The following is a 22,960-nucleotide window of genomic DNA, read 5'->3' as shown; positions in this document are numbered from 1 at the left end:
ACTTGAGTTCAGTTCTACTGCGCTGCCGTTCGACAGCAACATCAGCGTCTACTTTCCTGAGGTTGATGAGCTGCTGGGTTTGATTGCTGAGCGGGCTTGTGCTAAGGTGGAGTCATCACAGTTCAGCGCCAAGAGTATTCGTCGGTCGACTCTGGCGGCAGCTTTCGAGGATTATGCGACCACACGAGAGTAGCGGGTGTGCATCTTTGCGCTTATCTTGCTGTCAGGGAGGTTTTCCCCTGACAAGGGTAGTAGGGTGCTGCTTTACGACCTTCCTGCTCTCCACGATCTTCTCCTAATCAGGAGTTATGACAAGGCCAGCTTCGCCTATGCTAATTTTCTTCGTGACCTGCGAGACTCGCGTCGACACTTGTTCTACACGGGAAACATCGCTCTATTCGGCTTATGGAGAGTCGTAGAGGTATACTTTATCTCTTATAAAGTTAACTCTAAGCTTTGATTAGCATTTGTTGATATCTTTTGTCTTTTGTAGATCTGGTTCTACGAGTACTTTCCTTCACTCGCGCCGGCGAGTCTGTCGCCACGTGAGTTTTCTATGGGCGCCTGCTGGGGACGCTGTCACATCCGGGCGTCTACCGCCCATGTTCGAGAGCAGATCCTTTCGGTATGATTTTTGCATAGCTAACATCTTCGTACTGCTTTTATCTCATAGACATTCTTCGCGGGAGCCTGATGTGTTGTACCGGCCATGGGGCGGTTTCGTTGTCCCTAGGCTAGTCGCGCAGTATACTGTTGAGCATCGCTACTTCCTAGGGACGTATGGGGCGGCTGGGTATCTAGGAGAGAAGGTTTCTATTCAACACTCCTCGGATATTTTTGTTGTTCCTGCTTCTCCGCCACGTCACATGTTTAATGATGTGAGGCTGCTCAGTATGTCGGAGAGGTCGCCTGCTGGTACCCCTTGGCGATCTTATGCGATTCCAGGGCGGTGCTACGAGGAGGAGCTGCTGCCGTTGTTAGCTCCAACCCTTGTTCAGTCTGAGGAGGCAGCGGTATGATTTTTATCTTCTACCTTGCGCTAAGTAGCCCCCAAGTGATATTTTACTCACTTTGGTTTGCTTTTTGTCAAGCTAGGCCTACTGAGTTCGTGCCTCCTCATACGTCCATCCACTACCAGGGGACATACGGGCCTATCGAGGAGATGATTCCTCCGGCTTCCGAGGATCAGCGCTTTGTTGAGTGATCCATTGCTCGCCACCAGACATGGGTGAGTTTATTTACTTTGTATTTGTTCATATCTGTCTTGTATTGTTAATGATTTTATTTCTTTGACAGTTCTCATGCGAGGTGGCCACGGCGATGGCAAGGTGTATAGATGCCTTCCGAAGCTAGCTCATTCGAATGAGGAACGTGGCTACGTGTCGTCGCGACGACGCTGTTCAGGAGGTAGCTTTTTCTCCTTATTTCTATATTTTTATATTTCTATTTTTATTGCTTCTAACTTGATTTCTTCTTGCAGGGTCAGCCCATTTCTTCCCGTACCCGGACGAGAACTGAGGTCTAAAGAGAGCCGACGAGGTCTAGTTTGAGGCGTCGCCGTACTGGTTCTAGCGACTGGGGTGGTTGATCTGAGGTTTCCTGGACTGAGGCGGTGGAGGGCTCGGGCTCTTCATCTGAGGGTGCACGTCCTGAGCCGGTAGGCCAGGGAGAGGCCAACTCGGCTCCTAGAGGTGGTGGGATGTAAGAGGTCGGCTCGTCATCGCAGCAGCCTCCACAACCTCAGCCTCTGTCGGTTCATCAGGGCGACTTTGGGTTGACGGGTCCTAAGTTGAGTTTTCCTCCTCCTGGAGAAACTGGAGCTGGAGCTAGAGCTGGTGGGGAGCATACTCCTCGTTCTGCGCAGTTCTTTGACATGATGGGCGTCCCTCATCATCTGCGTCCTCCATCACTTATCTTGCATTTATTTTTCATTTTTTTGTGCATATTTGTGTGTGCGAAGAATTGTGGTAAAAATAATTTTGCGCAAAAATTTCCGTCATTTTTATTATTTATGGAGGGTATCCAACTTTCTCCCCAAAAGAAAAAATGAAAAATAAATTGGATTGTAACAAACCTAAAAATTAAATTAAGTATGAATGAATCCAAAAAAGAAAAATTGAAATTAATATATGAAATTAATATGTAAGGGTATTTGTATAAAGGGATAAAATTATTATGCCATTGTACGAGTTTGAATCATAGCCAGAAAAATACGATTTAAATAGCTCGTTGATAAATCGCTGCAGCGCCACGTGTTGCCACGTGTTTTGCGTTGGCGCCGGGCGTTGCTTCTGTCGCCAGGCGACAGAGTCGTTTGGTGCTAATGTACACTAACTCCGAATCCTTTCCGGATTGAAACTGCATCGATTTTGTGTATAAATAGCCCCCTAATCTGCAGAATTTCTTCATAATTCAGCAAATTAATCATATGGTTAGCTTCTTAAAAACATAATCATGTCTTTAGTTACGAAGAGTTTTACCAACTTCACTCGTGAATGGTGTCGGTCTTTAACTGCTAAAGAGAGAAAAGAACTTGACTTTTTCCATATGGGAGGTATTTATGGTGTTAAGGGGGTAGATCTTGATATAGATTTTATTCATATCGTCATAGAATATTGGGACACAGATACTCATTGTTTTAGACTAGGGTATGATGAAATTAGCCCTTTATTGGAAGAATTTGTTGCTATTTTAGGCTTCCCTTGATTAGATCTTACGGTAATCCCTAGAATAATTAATATTATTATAAAGATTTTGAGCGCTTCTTTAATTTAAGAGACAAAGATCTAACAAATATTGTAGATGGTAGTGTAGTTAATTTGAAAGAATTTGCACGCCATTACTTTGGTAGACCTTATTCTGAATCCTTTCATGTTTATAGAAGAAGGGCTTTTCTCTTTTGCATGCTTAACCAATATCTTCTCACTAGTGGTAAAACTAATGAGGGTCAAGCAATTATATTAGCTGTTTTGGAGCAAATTGAATCTGGAAGAAATCCAATGCCGTTAATTCTTGGAGAGACTATGCTTAGTCTTGATGAATTGAAGAGAAATCCAAAAGCACCTTTTCGGGGCTCTCCAATTTTATTACAGGTAGAAAAATAATATTTTTAATTACATAAATCAAAAACATATTTTTGTATAGTAATATTAATTTATTTGCATTGAATATTTGCAGATATGGCTAATGGAGAGACTAGAGTTTATTAGTCCTCCTGACAATGTTGAAAATATACTCCAAATTTCTTTGTGAGGCGAAAGAAACGCTTCTCTAGGATGGGGCACCATGAATGGAATAAAGTCTTTGCCTCTTACAACTTTGCTATCAAGTGGGTCATCCCTTGGTGGAAAATAGAGAAGATGGTTGGTGTCAACTAGCAACCTTTCTGTCATCTTCCAAGCTTAACCAAGATGACTTTTTATTATCCCTGTAGGGTAAAAAGACAGTACGGCCTACTTCAAACAATTCTTTCTGGAGATCTTTGTCGTCCCTATGAATTTCCTGTTTCACAATAAGTAGAGAAATTTGATGCATATTGGAGCGCTAGACCTTTATGGGAAGTGATTACCCAAAAGGTTCCTCCTTCCTTGCCCAATGATGTAAAGAGGTGGCTTCTTAAGAAACCTTCAAAGGACAAGAAGAAAAATCATAGTAAAATCGATGTGAAGAATCGTCTAGGTAACAAAGTGTTTCATGTTAAGGAACGCTTGGGTGAAAAGATTGAATTCAAAACACCTATGATGCCTAAGAAGAAAGACTCTACAAATGACAAAGGGAAAAGAAAAGTTGACACTTCAGAGAAAAAAGTTTGGGTAAAGAAGAAACATGGAGTCCTAGCTAAGGGAGAAACCATTTACTCTAAAATTGAATGTAGGTCCTCTAAAGGATGCCTACTAGCTGAAGTCATGGACGATGAAGAGGATGTAGATAAAAATTGGAAAAGAGCAAAGAAAGAGAAGAAAGATTGAAGCATTGCTTAACTTCCAATTTATTAGACTTAGTTTTAAATTTAAAGTTAATTTGTTTTATTAAGATTTTATTTAAATTCCATCAATAATGTAATTTCTAGCTTATTTTTGTTAATGAAGTTTCATCTTTTAAATTAAATCAATTTCTTTAAATTTAATTTGTTAAAGCAATCAAAACAGAAAATTTTAATTTTCCATAAATTTTTTCGAGTACGGAAGCCGAAAAGTTTTCGAAAAACACAAAAATTTGCCCTAGTACTCTAAGAAAAGCGGCGCCGCCATTTTTTGGCTATCGCCGGCTACTTCCGTCTGTCGTCCGGCTACAGGCGCCGCGGTCTGTTGGCCGGCGACAGGCTTTTTTCTGTGACGCCGATGTTCCGTCGAATTTATGTCGAATTTCTTATTATTTCTTGGATGCGAGGTTTGCGAAAATTAAAGTGACCGCACCCGTAAAGGGTTGCCTACATATCCTTTCTTAAGGAATCATGCCAAACGTAGCTCTCTTGAGTACCCTACTTAAGTAATTATAGGTATTACTTTTGAAGTTGGTCAAGATTTGTCATGTTCGAGAACTCATTGCCATCCATATAAGTTAACTTTGTTGCACCTCTTGATAGGATTGTTTTGACAATATACGGTCAAGACCAATTAGGCATAAATTTTCCTCTTGGATCCAAAACATTTTTTCTTAATGCTTTTAACACCAAGTCTCCTACTTTGATATTTCTTGTCTTGACCATTTTATTAAAATGTCTAGCCATACGGGTTTGATAGCATTGGGTATGATGTAGAGCTTCTAGTCGCTTCTCATCAAGTAGTATTACCTCTTCATATCTTGCTCTTGTCCATTCGACTTCATCGAGTTTACTTTCTAATGCAATGCGTAGGGATGATATTTCTAGTTTTACAGGTTGTACAGCTGCCATTCCATAAACCAAGGAGAATGGCGTATTTTCTGTTGATGTGCGAATTGACGTGCGATAACCCCAAAGTGCGAAATGGAGTTTGTTAGGCAAATCTTTGTAATTCTCTGTCATTTTCTCAATGATAGTCTTTAGATTTTTATTAGCTTCCTCAACTGCTCCATTTTCTTGTGGTCTATAAGGAGAAGAATGATGGTGTTGAATGCCATATTTTTGTAACAATTCTTCACACTCAGCTTGAAAGTGAGTTCCATTGTCACTTATCATTTCATGTGGGACTCCGTAACGACAAATGATAATTCTTTTGATAAAGAGTGCTACATGTTTGGCGGTGAGTTTAGCATATGATTGCGCTTACACCCACTTTGTGAAGTAATCAATTTCTACTAGGATGTATTCGTGACCTCCTGTCCCAGGAGGGGTAATTTTACCGATAATATCAATTCCCCATGTAGAGAATGGCCATTGTGAAGTGTAGGTGTAAAGTAGAGATGGAGGAACTTGTTGTAAATTGGCGTAGATTTGGCATTTAGGGCATCTTTTTACATATTGATGGCAATCTCTATTCATGGTAGTTCAATAGTATCCTTCTCACATTATCTTTTGGACTAGCATTCTATCATTAACATGGGTTCTACAAATGCCTTCGTGTACTATCCTCATAGCTCTTTGGGCATCCTTTTTCCCTACACATAAGAGAGCTAGACCCTTAGGTACCCTTTTATGTAACTCGTTGTCTATGAGTACGTATTGGGAAGCCAAGAGTCTTAAAGCTCGTTTTGCTCTTTTGTCAGCATGAGGAGGGTATTCCCCTTTGGTGACATAGTTAAGTATATCCGTATAACATGGTTCTTCTTCATCTTCTTCTTCATGTTAGATCACTTCATCATCTTTTATAGCTTGAATATAAGTCGATTTGTGCCTTTTCTATATAGTTAGAGGCATTTGCTCGATTTTCGTAGGAATCCTAACCATTGAGGCTAGTCTTGCCAAAGCATCAGCAAATTGATTTTCCTCTCTAGGTAGATATGTGTATTCTACCTTTTCTAACTGATTGGTAAGAGTCCCCGAATATTCGTAATCTCTTTACTCCCAATGCTAAAGTTGTTTCAAGGCCTACCACACATGCTTCATGTTTAGCAGCGTTGTTGGTAACATCGAAATCTAGCTTTATGGAGATTGGAACGTGCTCTTCTTTAGATGACACTAATAACACTCCAACGCCACATCCCTTTTGGTTTGAGGCTCCGTCAAAGTATAAAGTCCAAGTATCATCTTCTGTGACCATCAAGTCTTCGTCTGGAAATTCATTGTCTTGTATTGGCTTTGAATCTTCTATTAGAAAATCCGCTAGGAAATCCGAGACCACAGATCCTTTGATAGCTTTTTGGGGCATGAATCTCACAACGAACTGGGATAAGTTAACTATCCATCTTGATATGCACCCATTGAGTGTAGATTTCTCGAATAGATACTTAAGTGGATCCATTTTGGAAACTACAAAGACTGTATGCACGAGCATGTAATGTCTTAGCTTGGTTGTGGCCCACACCAATGCGAGGCAAAATTTCTCAAGCAGTGTATAGCGTACTTCATACTTGAGCATCTTTTTGCTTAGATAGTAGATTGCATTTTCTTTACTTTCTATTTTTGTGCAAGCATGGCTCCTATTGTCTCCTTGGTAACTGTTAGGTATAACATGAGAGGTATCCCTGGAAGTGCTGGGGCTAATATGGGAGGATTTGCGAGATAGGCTTTGATCTTTTCAAAGGCTTTTTGACACTCATCGTCCCATATTACTGGTAGCTTCTTGAATATTGGTTCACATATTATTGGTAATTTTGTTATGAACCTACTTATATATTGCAACCGGCCAATAAACCATCGAATTTGTTTCTCGGTTTTGGGCGGTGGCATTGACGTGATTGCCTTGATCTTGGTTGGGTCTGTCTCTATGCCTCTAGAACTTATGACATATCCCAAAAGCTTTTCCGAGGTTACACCAAAAGCACATTTGGTTGGATTCAACCTCATGTTGTATTTTCTTAGCCTCTTGAAAAATTTTCTCAAGGCTATTTGATGTCCCGGGCGATATTTTGATTTCACAATCATTCCATCCACATATACCTCAACTTCTTTGTGCATCATGTCATGGAATAAGGCAGTCGCTGCTCGTTGATAAGTAGCACCCGCGTTTTTCAACCTGAATGGCATTATCGTGAAACCTTAAGTACCCCATGGTGTTATGAATGTTGTTTTCTCCATATCTTCTTCTGCCATGAGAATTTGATTGTATCCCGCGTATCCATCCATAAACGAGAGAAGTGCGTGATTTGCTGCATTATTTACCAAAATCTCAATGCGTGGTAAAGGGAAGTCGTCCTTTGCACTTGCCTTATTTAAGTCTCGATAGTCGACACACATTCTTACCCTTCCATCTTTCTTTGGAACTGGGACAACGTTGGCCACCCATTCGAGGTATTTTGATACCTTGATAAAACCTGCAGTTATTTGTTTTTGAACTTCTTCTTTTAATTTAAGAGCTACGTTGGGTTTCATTCGACGAAACTTTTGTTTTACAGGTTTCATTCCTGGAATTAGTGGTATAGTGTGTTGAGCTATTTTTCTATTACTACCTGGCATATCTTCATATGACCAAGAAAATACATCGATAAATTCTTTAATTAGATTAATTAAATCGGTTCTTTCTTGTTCTTTAAGTGTTAATCCGATTTTCACTTCTCTTTTAATGGTTAAATCGTTTGAGATATCAACCGTCTCAATTTCCTCAATTATCAGTGTTTTCTTTTCAAGTGTTTCTATTGTTTTAATAATTTCTTTGTCATTTTCATTTTTAGTTAAGCAATGCTCATTATCTTGGGTTAAATAAAAACACGTGGAGTAAGCAGAAGAAGACGTATTATTGAATTCGGAAATCATTACATCAAAAAGGGAAATGTCCTCAAGGACTTGATTACTAACTCTCCTAGGAGTAGAAATAGAAGAAGGAGGGGGTGCTACAACTAAAGACTTAGATGAATCTATAGGAAAAGGACTCTGACTCTGACTCTGCATCAAACGACTCTTCGAACATCGGTCCTTGCCTTGTTGTTATGGAGATTTTCCTTCCACTTGGAGTAGTCACCTTGACTGTCTTGCGCCACCCTTGTATTAATCCTTTTGTTGGAGTGATGAGCTTTGAAGGGTCAAAGTTCTCGCTTTGTAGGACCGTTTGGATGAGCAAGGAGTTAACCTCTATGTATCTCGGCTCATCTCTTTCTCGCCCAAATAATAATCCCATGACATTAAAGTCATATCATGGGGTGCTTTCTCCTTGTGAATAGGAGTTGTGATTTCTTCTATAAAGTATCAATGTAAGAAGATTTCAAATCCCGGTTGCCTTATGCCATTTTCAACAAAAGGTTTGGGAAATTCATAGCATGGATAGTCCTCTCCTTCTTTTATGAATTGTCCATTGAGGATAAGAGGATACTGATCCATTGGGATTGCTTTCTTTTGGATGCGAGCGTTCCTATGCGCCTTAGACCTTTCCTAGGCTCGCTTATGTTCTTCCCGAGTTGGTTCGAAACCAAGTCCGAAAGTATCTGACTTAGGGAGGCCAGGTAATTCCAGTTGTTTTTCTATCTCTTTCTTCTTTCCTAGAGTCATTCCAGGAAAGTGCCCTTGTCTCTTGAAAATAGCATTCACTGTCATATTGGGGTGGGGTCGTGACAGAGAGGGTTCCTTTCATCCTCCTCAATTAAGGAAACCCCACAAGTTTTCATCATCTTCATCGTGCACCACATTAATGATTGGATTTTCCACAGCTTTAATCCTCATGGGTGAAGCATCGATTGTGATAGGAATTCCTCCAACTATGGATTTTACCTATTGGTGAAGAGATGAAGTGACGACCTTGAGGTCATGAAGCCAAGGGCGTCCCAACAATAGGTTGAATGAAGCTTTAATATCTACCACTTGGAAGGTAGTGGCATGTTCTATTGCTCATGTCGTTACATTCATAGTAATCTTACCAAGAGCTTGGCGACGAGTATTATCATAAGCTATTATTCCTAGTGTTGACGGGGTTAAGTCTTCATCCCTTATGCCTAACATCCTCGTAGTTCTAAGTGGACAGACATTAATTGTCAATCCATTGTCTACAAGAGTCATTGGGACATTCGTTCTCTTGCAGACTACTATGAGGTTTAGTGCCTTGTAATGCTTGTCACCTTTTGGAGGTAAATCTTTATCATAAAAGGTAATTAATTTAATAGGACTAGGGAGATCACTCGTAAGGAAGTTAGCTAACCCCTCAGGATTGGTGTCGGAATATATCCTTATCTTATCCAAGGAATTCATTACTGCCAACCTATGTTCTCGAGACGTAACTAGAAGCTTCCATACATTCATCTCGACCTTGGTCTTTTTGAATTGCTTGACAATATCATTGTCTTCTATGATAGGTACGGGAACTTGTTGTGCAGTTGGCATAGGTTGTGTAGAGACGGGAGGTTGCGTTCTCCCAAACCTTGTGAGGCCGTCTATAGGTGAATCCTCTTCATCCCAGAAATCACCTACTGAATCTATATATTATACTAAAAGACAAGCGCCTCAATGTGAGAAGGACAAATGTCACTCTCTCATTGGCTTATCTTATGTATAAAATATATCTATATAATTACTGTTTACATATTCAAGCATAATTATTTTTGTTAAATTTCAAACAATAAAAGCAAGTTTCTATACATGCATAAGATTTTCATGATTTCCTAACATAAATATTGATTTAATTTTTTATAATAGATATATACTTTCCAATACTTCAAATAATCCATAAAATCTTTCCAATCTTTATTTATAGTTAAGTTAAAGAATAATAACTAATTTAAAGAAATATGATTAAAGTGGCATAATTAAGAAAACAAATATTTCGTATTTTGAAAGGCTAATATTGTTTTTTTTTATGAAAATTAAATAAAATCGATAATATTTAGTTTGACGTCAATTATGAAATCAATACAAAAATTTTAAAAAAAACAGATGTACAATAAAATATTGTGCACCTATTATAAAAGCTACCCTATAATGAATGAAAGTGATTTATGCTTTATTGATTAAAGTTACTCATAATAGTCTACAAGTTATCCTAAATTCAATTCAAGTAATTGGATGAATACAAAAGTTTTCGATAAAGATACAAAATAGTGTAAAAATTACTTTTATTGTTTGTTGTACTCCTTGACAAATACTGAATGCTGAGCCGAAATGTTGTCTTGGAAAAAAATACATAATCTTGAACATAAATTTAATTTTAATCAGCCTTTCATTTTCTATACAATGTTTTTTACAATGACCTTTTGTTTTTCTTGCATAAAAAAATAACAAATAAAAACTGAACCAATAACCAGACTAAACAAGAAGAATAAAAGTTAAATTGAATTAGACATTTGACGGAAAAGTGATAGATATAAAATGTATTATAACTATTACTCATGTTTTAAATTGTAATATTCGTATTAACAATGCTATTACTTATGAACTTTTTTTTAGAAAAACTAACATTTTGATTTAAAAGTTGTGCATTGCTCATGTACTATACTAGATATACAACAATCATGTGCAATAATTTATGTTGTTTTATACATAATAATACTTTTAACTATAATATTATGTGTATATAATATAATATTTTCTATAATATAAAAAAGTATATGTATATAATATAATATTTTATAACACGTGTCCTCCATATCAAGTGTAGTCCCAATCACCACTACACCAATTAGTTGTTGGTGTAGTGGTGATTGAGACTACACTTGGTAGGGAGGACCTGTGTGCTCCCCTGCAAAAACAATCGGAAGGGGAGTGGAACCTAATAACCTAGAACTGATCCTCAAATCTGGATTAGCCTAGTGCGATGCACGGTTTATAAATCAAATTATTAAACCCGTAGGTAAAAAAAATAAAAACAAAGGTAATTCAATAACTATTAAAGGACTTGTACTAATGGTCAATAAAAAAAAATAAAGGAACGTTATTTGAATAGTATTTTATGTTATTTGAATTTCTTTTAATTTTTTATAATGTTATTTTATTAACTGAATAATAATTGAATAATACTCCACATAGCTATATAAGAAGTGGACTAATTTATTTATATCTCCCGTTGAGAAAATTGACATCTCTTGACCTTTCTAACAATAATCTCTCTAGAACAATCCCGTCTAGCTTGTCAGCCTTAAATGTTTTGAGCAGCTTGAACTTATCGAGCAACAAGCTTCATGGAGAAATTCCTACGGGAAACCAGCTCCAAACTCTCAACGATCCATCCATTTATGCACACAATGCAGGATTATGTGGAGATCCATTGCCAAACTGCGGAGGCAAGCATGGCAAAAAACAACAACCCGATGAAGAAGAGGAAGAGATAGAAAGCACTACTAAAACTCGGTTCCATGGTTTGGTGAATTCAACATTCTCGGAAGTACCCTTTGTTGCACAGAGCGTTCAATCAAGTAGATGGAGTATGAACTCCCAGAGGGTTATGTCCATATGTAGAACACATAGGGATTTCAGAAAAGTGAGAAAAACTCAATCAGGAAGTAGGAACGAGCAAACAGTGCTAAAAACTAATCAAAATTAGAACGCGTATTTCTGGCTCGGTATTGGAAGAACTTGGCGCCAGCGAACAGAGGTTGTCGCCGCAATTTGGTTCTCTCGCCTGATGACGGGAGTGTCGCCTGGTGACAGAGTCAAATCGTTGGCGACATACTCTGTATTCTGACGCTAGTTACTACATGCGTCAACAGCTTTTTGTGCTCGATAAAATTTTCCAGTTTCGCGCAGCATTATTTCGATCCTAGTTGTGAAAGATATCCCTCAAATCTCCTACGTGTAAAAATCCTATGTGTTTAACTCATTATAGATGGTCTTTCCAATGAGATCTTTTTTATGCATATGATAATACTTAGACTTTTCGAGTCTCATCCACTCATTCTAAATCATTGCCAAAATAAATTTTAGGAATTAAAATAGAAATCCTCCCCAGCGGAGTTGCAAAAAACCTGTAGGGAATATTTTAAGCATTACCCCAAACTTGAACCCCACTGTGATCATACACTCAAGCATGGTGGCGTCCAAAGGGAAAGAAGATAGAGCAAAAGAGTCGCCAATAAGTTTTAGGAACTTGGAAACCGTTCAAGAAGTGAAGGTTACACCCCTTAATGATCCAGGAGATCGTCAACTCCAATAGGTCTAGAACCATGACTGGAAGTTCGAGGATGAAGGTACAAATCCAACCTAAAAGAGATTGAACCAGCCCTAATAATAGGCCTCTACTTTATTCTGATCGAATTCATGTGCTCTTTGTTTTTTTTTTGGAAAATAAGATTTTATTACGAAAGAAAGAAAGTGACAACTTACAAAAGCTAACTTATAACTACCACCAGAACACCAAAAGACCTGAAAACAACAGGCCAACCCCACAACCAGTTCTAGATCCAAGCCTAGCCACCTTCTAGGAAGGGTTCTAGGAAGGGGCTAGAACAACTGGACTCAGATTTCCGGCCACCTTCTAGGAAGGGTTTACCCTAACTAACATGCAATCATTAAGTTTACCCTAAACTTGTTTATCTATGTTGGTTGAATATTAATGCACAAACAAAACTATTATTGGTGATCACCTGAATTATAATCATATTAACCCTAAACAAGATTATTAATTATCTTATTAAGCGTGATTACAAGTACCAATTCCCTTTAAACATGCATAAAAGGTGTGATCAAGCAATAACAATAATCAACATCAAGCAACATAATCATCATCATGAATAATAATGAAAATAATAAAAATAATTATAATCATAATAAAAATAAAAATAATCATAATCATAATTAAAATAATCATGACAATCATGTTAAAAATAAAGCATAATAATAATAAGATCCTAGGCATGATACTAACAAGATTAATTACAAGCCCTAGCATGTCACTAAGCAATAAAAATCAAAGCTTTAACACTAACATGATGCTACCATGATATTAATTAGAAAGATAAGAAGCATCACAGGAATCACAATTGTCATATTTGATATTAGAAATTTTAGTGATCACCCTAAACATGATACTAGGAATCTTAACGCCCTAGACATGACACTAGAAATCATAACAACAACCTAGACATGATTTCTATATCATGATATCAATGCAAACAATTAAAGCACTTACTTGGATGCCTCGTATCTCTTTCTAATAACAAAATACATGCGTTAGTAACTTCAAGGAAAATAATAACAAAAAATTAAATTAAATAATTGAAATAGAGATTTGGGACCGAACCCTCAGAAATTAAAACCTTTCACGTCTAGGATGAAGGAAACTTCGAACTTGGCTAGGTGTTTCTAGATCTTGTGAATGCGGAATTTTGTATGCAAAAGGCTAGTTTAGAAAAGAGAGAGAGAGTAATCAAGAGATTCTTGATGAGAGTTGGTGATAAGGGAGATGAGAAAAATTGATGCTTGAAAACGGTGGTTTTAGGAGGCTATTTATAGAGAAAATCAACCGGATATGATAAAAAAAACGAATCAGAGTTTCGAATAGAATAAAACACGACCGCAACGCCAAACACGCGCCTGTCGCCAAACGGTAGATCTTTCGCTAGACGCCAGGTCTGCTGCCAGGCGACAAAGCTGTCTTATGGCCCTGGAAATGATTTTCCACGCGTTTTCTTATTTTGTTAAATTTTTATGTACGAGAGGGAAAAATCGTATTTTCCTTAAAAACACTTCTTTTATTCTGATTAAAACTCTTAAAAGTCAACTAAAGTCAATTTATCAATGCTAATTAAATTAGGATTCAAACGAATCTTCTAGAAGATTCTAGAAGACTATAAACAATCCTAATCGCATTAGGAATGCTTTATCGATATTAGGCCCTCCTCTAGATCATTGGGCCGCATATATATATCAAACCGGGCCCAGTTTAGTAATTTTGCCATAACTTCCTCATTATTCATCGGAATTGGGCTTATAATATATCGTTGGAAAGCTCTTTTCGAACCTAACCCAACTACACCATTATTGAACCCTTGATATGGACCAAACCAAACTGGATTCGCTGTTATCTTAAAATAGGTTTTCAAAAACAAAGAGAAAGAAAAGAATTAAAAATTAACCGCAGCACTGGACTTTCCACACTTTCACCTCATTCAATTATGATTTGACGTGAAAGGTACTCATCACCGGGTTTGGTTTTTGGGAGACACAAATGGGTGTCTACACACCCCAATGTGAGGTTGCCTACGTATCCATTAGGAATCAGGTCGAACGTAGCTCTAGCCGAACCTCGCACAATTATGTGTATACATACCTCGAAGAGGTCTTTTAAGGGTTGTAACGTAGTTACGATAAAGGTTAGAGAATAAGGGGATAAAGGCTCAAGACCCTAGATAAGCCCCCAAGGTGTGCAACCTTGCTTTTGAATCTTTGTATTTTTATGCTTCAGGCTTTTAACTCTTTTTTTTAGCTCTCTTGTTTTTGCTTTTGCATTTATTTATTTTTATAAGTGTGGGAAATCCCGATCATGCGGTCTATCACTCACTTGGTATTCATGTTTCTCAGGCACGGTACCGAGCACTCGATAAGAGACGCAATCTGAGACGTGTTCATATCAAAGACACGTTCATGTCAAAGACATTGGAACACTTGCCCTTTTGTACACTTTTATTTATTTTTTGCTTATATCTTTTTATTTATTTTGATCTTTTGAAATCATTCAAACTTTTTAGAATTGCATAAGTTGCATACTGTCCCATCCAAAGGTTAGGTAGACATGGGTTGAAAAATGAAAGGTTTATCGTTAGACGAGGCTCAAAGTGGTTTATCAAAAAAGGATTGTATATTTGAAGGGTGAAAGGTGATATGATGTGGCTATAAGGGGTGCCTCAAATCATTGGTATACCTTGTGCTCAGTTCGACATGGATTTTTTTTTTAAATGCGATGTAATGCAATGATCATATGCAAGAAATAAAATGCTCATTTTTATTAAAGGAAAATAAAGAATGATCTTACAAAATAAATCTAAGGGGAATAAAAATGTGCCTATGCTAGACTTATTGGGGGAGGGATAAATAAAAGAATAGAAAAAAGAAGGTCACTAAATCTTGTCGTTAAAGCTCGGCTTGTGTCTTGTGTTATTTGCTTGATCATCACCCAGTCTCCTTGCTAGCTAGAGGCAATGGGATCTTGTTTGCTTCTATGAGATTTTGAAATATGTAGCATTCATCAGTGGTATGACAATTTCCTTGATGGTACTTGCAATAAGAGTTGGGATCCCATCTTGAAGATCGCTTTTCTGTTGTTGGATCCTCGGTAGGGCCAATAGGTTTGATTAATCCTCGATCATAGAGACGATCAAAAGAAATTTCATAGGTCATTTTAATGAGTGTGAACTCTCTTTTTGTAACACCCTAGAAATTCCTTTCTTTTAAAACACCTATTTTGCCCTGTTTAAAAAATTTAAATAGGAATATCTAAGATATTACCGCCACCGTGAAAACGGCTAAGGCAACCATCAAAGACACACAGCGGAAGACTAATTTCAAAACCATTCAAAACAAGTCAACTTGAAAATTCAACCAACGAAAGTAAAGTCAAAACCAAAGTCAAACGAAGTAAAATAAAACCATCCTACAACTTGGAACAATTGTAGGCCTTTATTAAAACCAAAAAAACTTTAAAACTTTTGCGTTAGTCATGCATGATAATAATATCATAAATAATTAAAGCATTAAACACATCATATACTTATAGAAACTAGCATGATTCGCTCTTCACTCATGCTCATTCATGAATATGCTTCATCACCTGAAAACCTCCTCTCTACTTGTCCCCACTACTCGCCATTAGAAAATGGGTCGTCGTAGGGAAAAAGTAAAGACATGGCCAAACACACAAACACACACAATCAGCAAAGCTGAGTACATAAGCGTAATTAAACACACTAACATGCTTTCAGCTATCAACACACACTTACCTCATTGCACCTGTTTACAATCACACACAACAATCAACAAGACACATTAACTAGACACAAAATAATTCATTTAGCGTTGATTACACATCTAACGAGTTTCCAACTATACCTCCCCCAAATAAATTGTGGTTAACTAACACGGGAGCTAACCGTGCCAGCGACAAAACCACTCAAAGGTGACGGAATTCCTGCGCATAATAATAAATAAAAAGGAATGTACAATGTCCTGTGCTCCATTAGAAGTTATGGTTAAATATAAAACCTCATAACTCCCCCCATTGTTCATACTCAAGGTATATACGTTCCAAGAGTTTTGGTGCGTAATCTTTTTCACTTTATGTTATTTACGCGTTATTGGACTTGGTGATGACTCTCAAAGCATAATAAAACAATCAACAATAATTATTCAATCAACCAAACATACCAATTTAATTCTTGAATAATTAGTGACCACATATTATTTAATGTTGAACCCCTTTTAATTCTACCTCAGTGTCAAAGACACCTTAAACGCATAAAGCGCCAAAAATCCTATCCCTCTGTGTTAAAAACACCTTAAGTTCACAAAGGCACCAACATACAATTTATTCCTCGTGTACATAGACACTTATATAGCTCCTTCCTCATGCTTAAAGCATCAATAAAAATTATTTGAACCATAATAAAATTCATTTTCAATATTCCTAACATAATTAAACATGTAGTTTAATTAATCATGCATTCTAACATGCCATAAATAAAAGTGTGGTTCAAACACAACATGCCAAACATTAATTTTCCAACAATTAATCCCTCTCAAATAAATCATACTTTCTAATTTAATCACCAATATCAATAATCCACAATTTCCAATCATAAATCTTAGCATGATACTATTTAGGATTAATTAAATCAAGTTAGCATGATACTACATCACCAAAAATATGCTAAGTACGCGTACGTACCTCAAATAAGCTCTTAAAATAACCGAGTACTCTACAACAATTCTCGAACCAAGTCTCCTACATAAAGGGACAATAATACTATATTAATTACCCTTGTATACACAATTTCTAGCAACTTAAACTCACTTTGAATAACTTATAATGATCTGAAAATTATTTTAAAACCCCTAATTAAACTCCTTTTTAATGGATAATCACACCCTTTTATTAAAAATCACAATTATACTACTTTAAATAAAATACCAACATTTTAAACTAATAAAAAATCCTTTAAAACTTCATCAAAATACATCTTTATACTTAAATTATCCATAGAAACATTAAATTATCTCTTACCCTTTAAACTCAAGGATAAAATTTAAAACATAAAAAAAAAACTTCTTTAAAAATCAAAAACTGCTCGAAAGTCATATTTAGAGGGTGAATTTGGCCACGAGAGGGTGTTTCTCACTACCAAAGGTGGTAGGTCTTTCTTAAAACGTTGTTTCCACACGAATAACACTACTTTTTTTATCAAAATCGGAGGAGTTCAGAACCTAATTGGGATTAAAACGGGATTAATATTAACGAACGGAAATCTAATAATTAAAACATGAATTTACGTGTTCAAAATAATCTGGAATTAAGTTAAACTAATAAGTAGTTATAATCACCAAAATTTCAAACATCATTACTATAAAAGCCCTAAATCAATTATTCATAAAAACCCTAAAATCATGATTTTCAATAATTAATAACCCTAGGTTATAAAATTTATAAAATCTGAAAATTATAAAGTTTAATCATCAAAATACAATTTGATACTAATTAAATTAATTTCAAACAATAAAATCAAAACCCATAAATCAATAATTATAATTACACAAATTAATAAAACAAAGGAGAGAGAAAATAAGACTAACCTTTTTGTGTGGGAAATTTTTGGGGATTCATGGGGTATTTATAGATTAGAGAGTGTAGGGTTAAATTTGGGCTTATAAAAATGTGGGCTTGAGTTATGGGATAGGGATCAATAATTAATAAACGTTTGGCCCAAAACATATTTTACTTTTATAAAACTTTATATTTAAAATACTTTAACCCTTTAAAATATTTAATTAAAATACTTGTGCCCTTGAAAATACATTTTATTAATACTTAAATACATTATAAAAATACATAAAAATACGGGGTATTACACTTTTGGATTTCATTTTAGATCATTGATTATCTATAGCTATGATTTTATTAAGGTTAGAGATACCAATATTGTTAATAGAGTAGGTGTTTTCGGAAGAAAAAGGATTGTCGTTCTTCTTTCTTTTCTTGCCACTATTGTTATTGTTACTAGCTTTAGCCTTCTTGTTGCGCGAAGGAACATGAAGGAGATTTGAATCAATGAGGCCTTGAATGCGATCTTTGAGGGAGAAACATACTTTGGTGGTTGACCACGGCCTCTATGGTATTGGCAATAAGATTTTGGGTCTCAATTTGGAGACTGTTTTTCAACCGGAGGGTCTTTACTAGGACCAATAGGGTGAATGAGGCCTTGATCGTGAAGACAGTCAAAAGCTTCATTGTAAGTTATTCATATTGGTGTGTATTCTTCAATGGTCTTGTTTTCCCATGGCTTAGGAGCATTGAGTTCTTTATTAAATCCTTGGTGAGAATTTTTTTCGATAACCATTATCCGATTTGCTAGTCCTTCTATCATATTCAAGAGTATGGCAATGACATCTTGCAGTTTTCAAACGTCCTCTTTTAGACTTGACAAATTTTCCCCGATATCGTCTAAGAAAATTCTTTCATCCTCCTCAATCAAAGCCACTTCATAAATAGAGGTTATATAAGATGTCTCGATCATGGGCTCACCTAAAGATGTGATAAGGAGTGAAGGATCAAAGGATGTTAGATCTTCTACGATGGCTACAATCTCGAAAGTTTTATTGTCATCGATCAGGTCTTGAATAGCTTCTTTGAGTTTCCAACACTCCTTAGTGTCGTGACCCTTTCCTTGGTGATACTTGCAGTGTTTATTAGGATCCCACTTAGGTGGCCTGGCTTCTAGAACTAGATCTTTGATAGGTCCTATAGGCATGACTAGTCCCTTGTGGTGTAGCTTTTTGAAAGTTATTTCATAACTCATACCAAGTGGAGTGAACACTCTTTTCGACCTTTAGATCCATGGTTTAGTGGTGTTCATAGCATGTACTTCGTTAATGGGAGAGGAAGAAGAAGGATGGTTATTCTTCTTTCCTCTCGCACTATTATCTTTCAGAAGGTCATCTTCAATGTCACTGCCTATATTATACACATCCTTGAAAGTATTAAAGTTGTGTTAGTATTTTAAGTGCTTAGCATATTTTTCTTGAAGGTTTTATTATGAACATCCTTATAGACTCTTTTTCAGTAGGAACCTTAACCATTTTAGCAGAAGTTTCCCTCCATTTGTTGAAGAAAGAAGTTAACCCTTCGTTTTCTTTTTGTTATAACATCTCAAGTTGTCTGTGGTCTGTTTCGTCTTGGATGTTGCACTTATATCTATCTACGAAAGCGTTTGTTATGGAATCCCAAGAAGAGGTTTTCTCTTTGTCAAGGGAAAAGAATCATTGTTGACAAACGGTTTCAACAGATAAAGAAAAAAAGGAATGAAAGACTTTCTTATCAATCCCCTTAATGTTAATTATGGTCTCAAAGGCTCTTAAATGAAAATAAGGGTTGTCAGTTGCCTTGAACTTTGGGATTTCGTTGGCATTATACTTCTGCGGAAGAAGCTCCTTGTCCACCGAGACCCCTTGTGAGCTAATGCCCTGGAATCTATAGTCATTAGATATTTTGCTCAAGATTTCTTGCATGAGCTCCATTTGTTTCTGCTTCACAGGGTCATTGATTTGGAGGGTTAAAGCCTTCAACACCTTAGTCATGTCTTCCATTTGCTTCTTAAGCTCATTGACTTCTTCTTAGCTTGCCATAATCTTCTTAGCTTTTCTTTTTCGATCGACTAGTTTATCAAAAAGTTGAACTTCAATAAAGGTGTTGTCCTTGATTAATCGTCCTTCTCTCTTCAACCAAGTATTGTGGAAAGGGAAATTAGGAGTAAGTTTTTCATTATTTATTTTGAATAAAGCTCTATTCAACATGGAAGAGAAGGTGGAAGGGAAAAGGAATAAATTGGACCCCCCTACTCGAATGACGAAAAACGACTCATGCATGAACCTAAGACATGGCCATGGTGACATAATCAAAGTGTGTGCTAGGACTAGTGAGTGTAGGTGACATGTTAAGACTCGTGTCATGACCATGTGGCTAGACTATGTGACTAAACTCAAGCAAAGACTAAGTTAAGACTTCATGTATACGCATTAAACTGGACAGGTTGTGGTATTTTAGTCATAACTTTTGATCTGTGACTCTGATTGGAACAAAACCAACGCCAAATGAAAGATAACACTCGGGGCTACATATCCATTTTGTTGTACGACTACTAGTTCTTCCTAGAACTCCGGCTATGACCAAAACCAAGTTGACGCTTGTGCAGTATACGGGAATAAAAATCCGGGTTGACTTACAGGAACTATAACTCGATTTAAGGTATATTTTTTAGCTCAAATTAATTAATTAAACAAATCCCTTTTGTTTTGGGTGTTTTTGTCCCTTGGGAGAGTTACGTCACGAAGTCTGATCCGGCTGAGTTGTACCTGCAAAACAACGGAGACTCCGGGTGGTAGGAGCTCCGCCTCTGACGATCAAGTTAGTAACTTGAAAGGGAATAAAGAGTATGGAAATTTAGGTGGGGATCTTCTTGGATTCCAAACTTAGGTGTTTCTCTGATGTGAGAGAATGTAGGTGTAATAAATGATTGAATGTGTCCCCAAAATGGGGAAATATCTCCCTATTTATAGGGTCATTGGAGAACGTGCCCCTATCTAGGTCACTTGACCTAAATTTTAGTGGGCTACGCCGTTTTACAGTGCTTCTTGGAATTTGGGCCCTTGAAGGCCGCCATTTAAGAGATGTATCTAAGGGTTGCCACGTGTCAAGATGATATTAAGCCACATGGGTCATCCTGAACTCGACACGTGGCCTCTGATGAGTGACATTTATGTTACCCTTAGGGGTAGTGTATTGGTCTCTTTTCTCCTGTTTTTATTAGGTTTTTCTACCTCTTTTCTCCTCTTATGGCTTCCTTTTCATTTATGGATGAAAAGTATGCTTATTTGCGCTTGTTTTGATAATCTTTATGCATAATTTTATCATCCCCATGCTCTCGTGATCTTTGCTATCTTTTGCAGGTTCCATGACGGTCCTAAGCACAGTAGGAGGCCCCTTGGCCAAGTATGGAGGCATGGACAAAGACAAGAGGAGCAAAAGGGAAGGAGAGGAAGCAAGAAGAGGAAGTTCAAGAGGAGGTGTGGCCGAACCTCTAAGAGGTTCGGTCGAACCAAGGTGTGGTCAAACTTTTGAAAAGTTCGACCGAACGTCCAAGGCAGTTTCAACCAAGTTTTCAGCATGTTTACAGGAGGGGTCGAACCAGGAAAGTTCGACCAAACAAGGATCAGGGAGGTTCGACCGAACCTACCCTGAGTTCGGCCGAACCTACCCTGAGTCCAACCGAACCTACCCAGAGTTCGGTCGAACCTTTTCCCGTTTTAGCTGACTTTTTGCGGAGCTTCCTAAGCAATTTTGTAAGGGGTATAAATAGTTTTTTTTTTGCTCATTAAAGAAGAGGATTTTTTTAGTTTAGAATAGATTTTAGGTTAGTTTTAGGTTTTAGAGAGAGAAACTCTCAAAATTTTAGAGAGAGAAAGTGAGGAGCACAATGGTTTTCATGGATTTTGGATAATCAAATGAGGAATTTGAAGATCTCCACCTTATATCAATGAGCATTTCTTACTTTCTCTTCTCTTATTGCTTTATTTAGTTACTTTCATTATGCTTGAGTAGTTTCCCTTCTACTAGGTGTTGAGTGAGGCTTTGTAATGATTATTTGAGTTATTTGAGATAAATTTGATGATAATTGTGTGATTAAATTGATTGAATTGATGTTGGCATGTTGTTTGTTTTAGATTGGATTGATCTCCCATGATAGCACACTTAATTGCATATTGGTTTTAGTTTGAGAAGGGATTGTGAATTAGAATTGATATATTAGATTGCATTTTGGGTAATTTTCTTCTATGCACCTAGTCAATGAGGGATCTAGGCTAGGAATTTGAGAGATTACTTTTGAGTTTAGTTAATTCTCATTATAATTCTTTCTTTGCATGATTCATTATCAAATGGATTCTCATTAGCTTATTAATTGTTCTAAGTGGATCTTTTCCCCTAGTAGACTTTATCATACCTTGTTCTTTATATGTGTTTTAGTGTAGTTGTAGTGTCCTTTATCCGTAAATCGACTTCGGCATAGCTTAGGCATTAGATTAAGAACAATCTAGCATTATCGTTCCTTGTGGTTCGACTCCGAACTTACCACTAGACTTGTTTAGGGGTTAGTTTTAGGATTTATAAATTTATTTGATTGAGTGTGGAATGTGCGACCGTTCTAACGCCCATCAAAATGGCGTCGTTGCCGGGGAACGATGTCAATGCTTGATTGTTTTTTATTGCTTGAGTCTAGGTCTTTGTGTATACTTTTTTTTTATTTGTTTATTTATTTTTTGTTTGTTTGATTGTTTTTGTTAAAAAAAATTTAAAAAATGGCATGTTTCTCATTTCCTCAATATGATAATGAGCCTTTTTGTGATTATTTCAATAAACTTGAGGGACTTGTAGATCGTAATTGTTATAGTCTTTGGGAGGCCTATGAGATTTGTTATTTTGGTTTGAATAAGCAAACTAGGGATATTGTTGAAAGCATGTATAATGGTGAATTTAAAGCATTATCAACTGATGATGCTTGGGATTTTTATGTATAGTTTGCTAGGGATGTTTACAATAAGGGTAATCATGTTTCTAATATTGATGTGCAATGTGTCGATTCTTCTAATGTTAGCATGCATTCCCATGATTTGTCACATGATCTCATTAGTGAACCTAGAACAAATGATTTCAACTCTATTTCCCCTATTGTTCATGATGATGAGGTGCATTCCAATGTTGATGAGCAT

Source organism: Chenopodium quinoa, unplaced genomic scaffold (assembly GCF_001683475.1).
Source record: "Chenopodium quinoa cultivar QQ74 unplaced genomic scaffold, ASM168347v1, whole genome shotgun sequence".
NCBI lineage: Eukaryota > Viridiplantae > Streptophyta > Magnoliopsida > Caryophyllales > Amaranthaceae > Chenopodium > Chenopodium quinoa.
The sequence above is the reverse complement of the archived record's forward strand: the minus strand, read 5'-3'. Positions refer to the sequence as shown.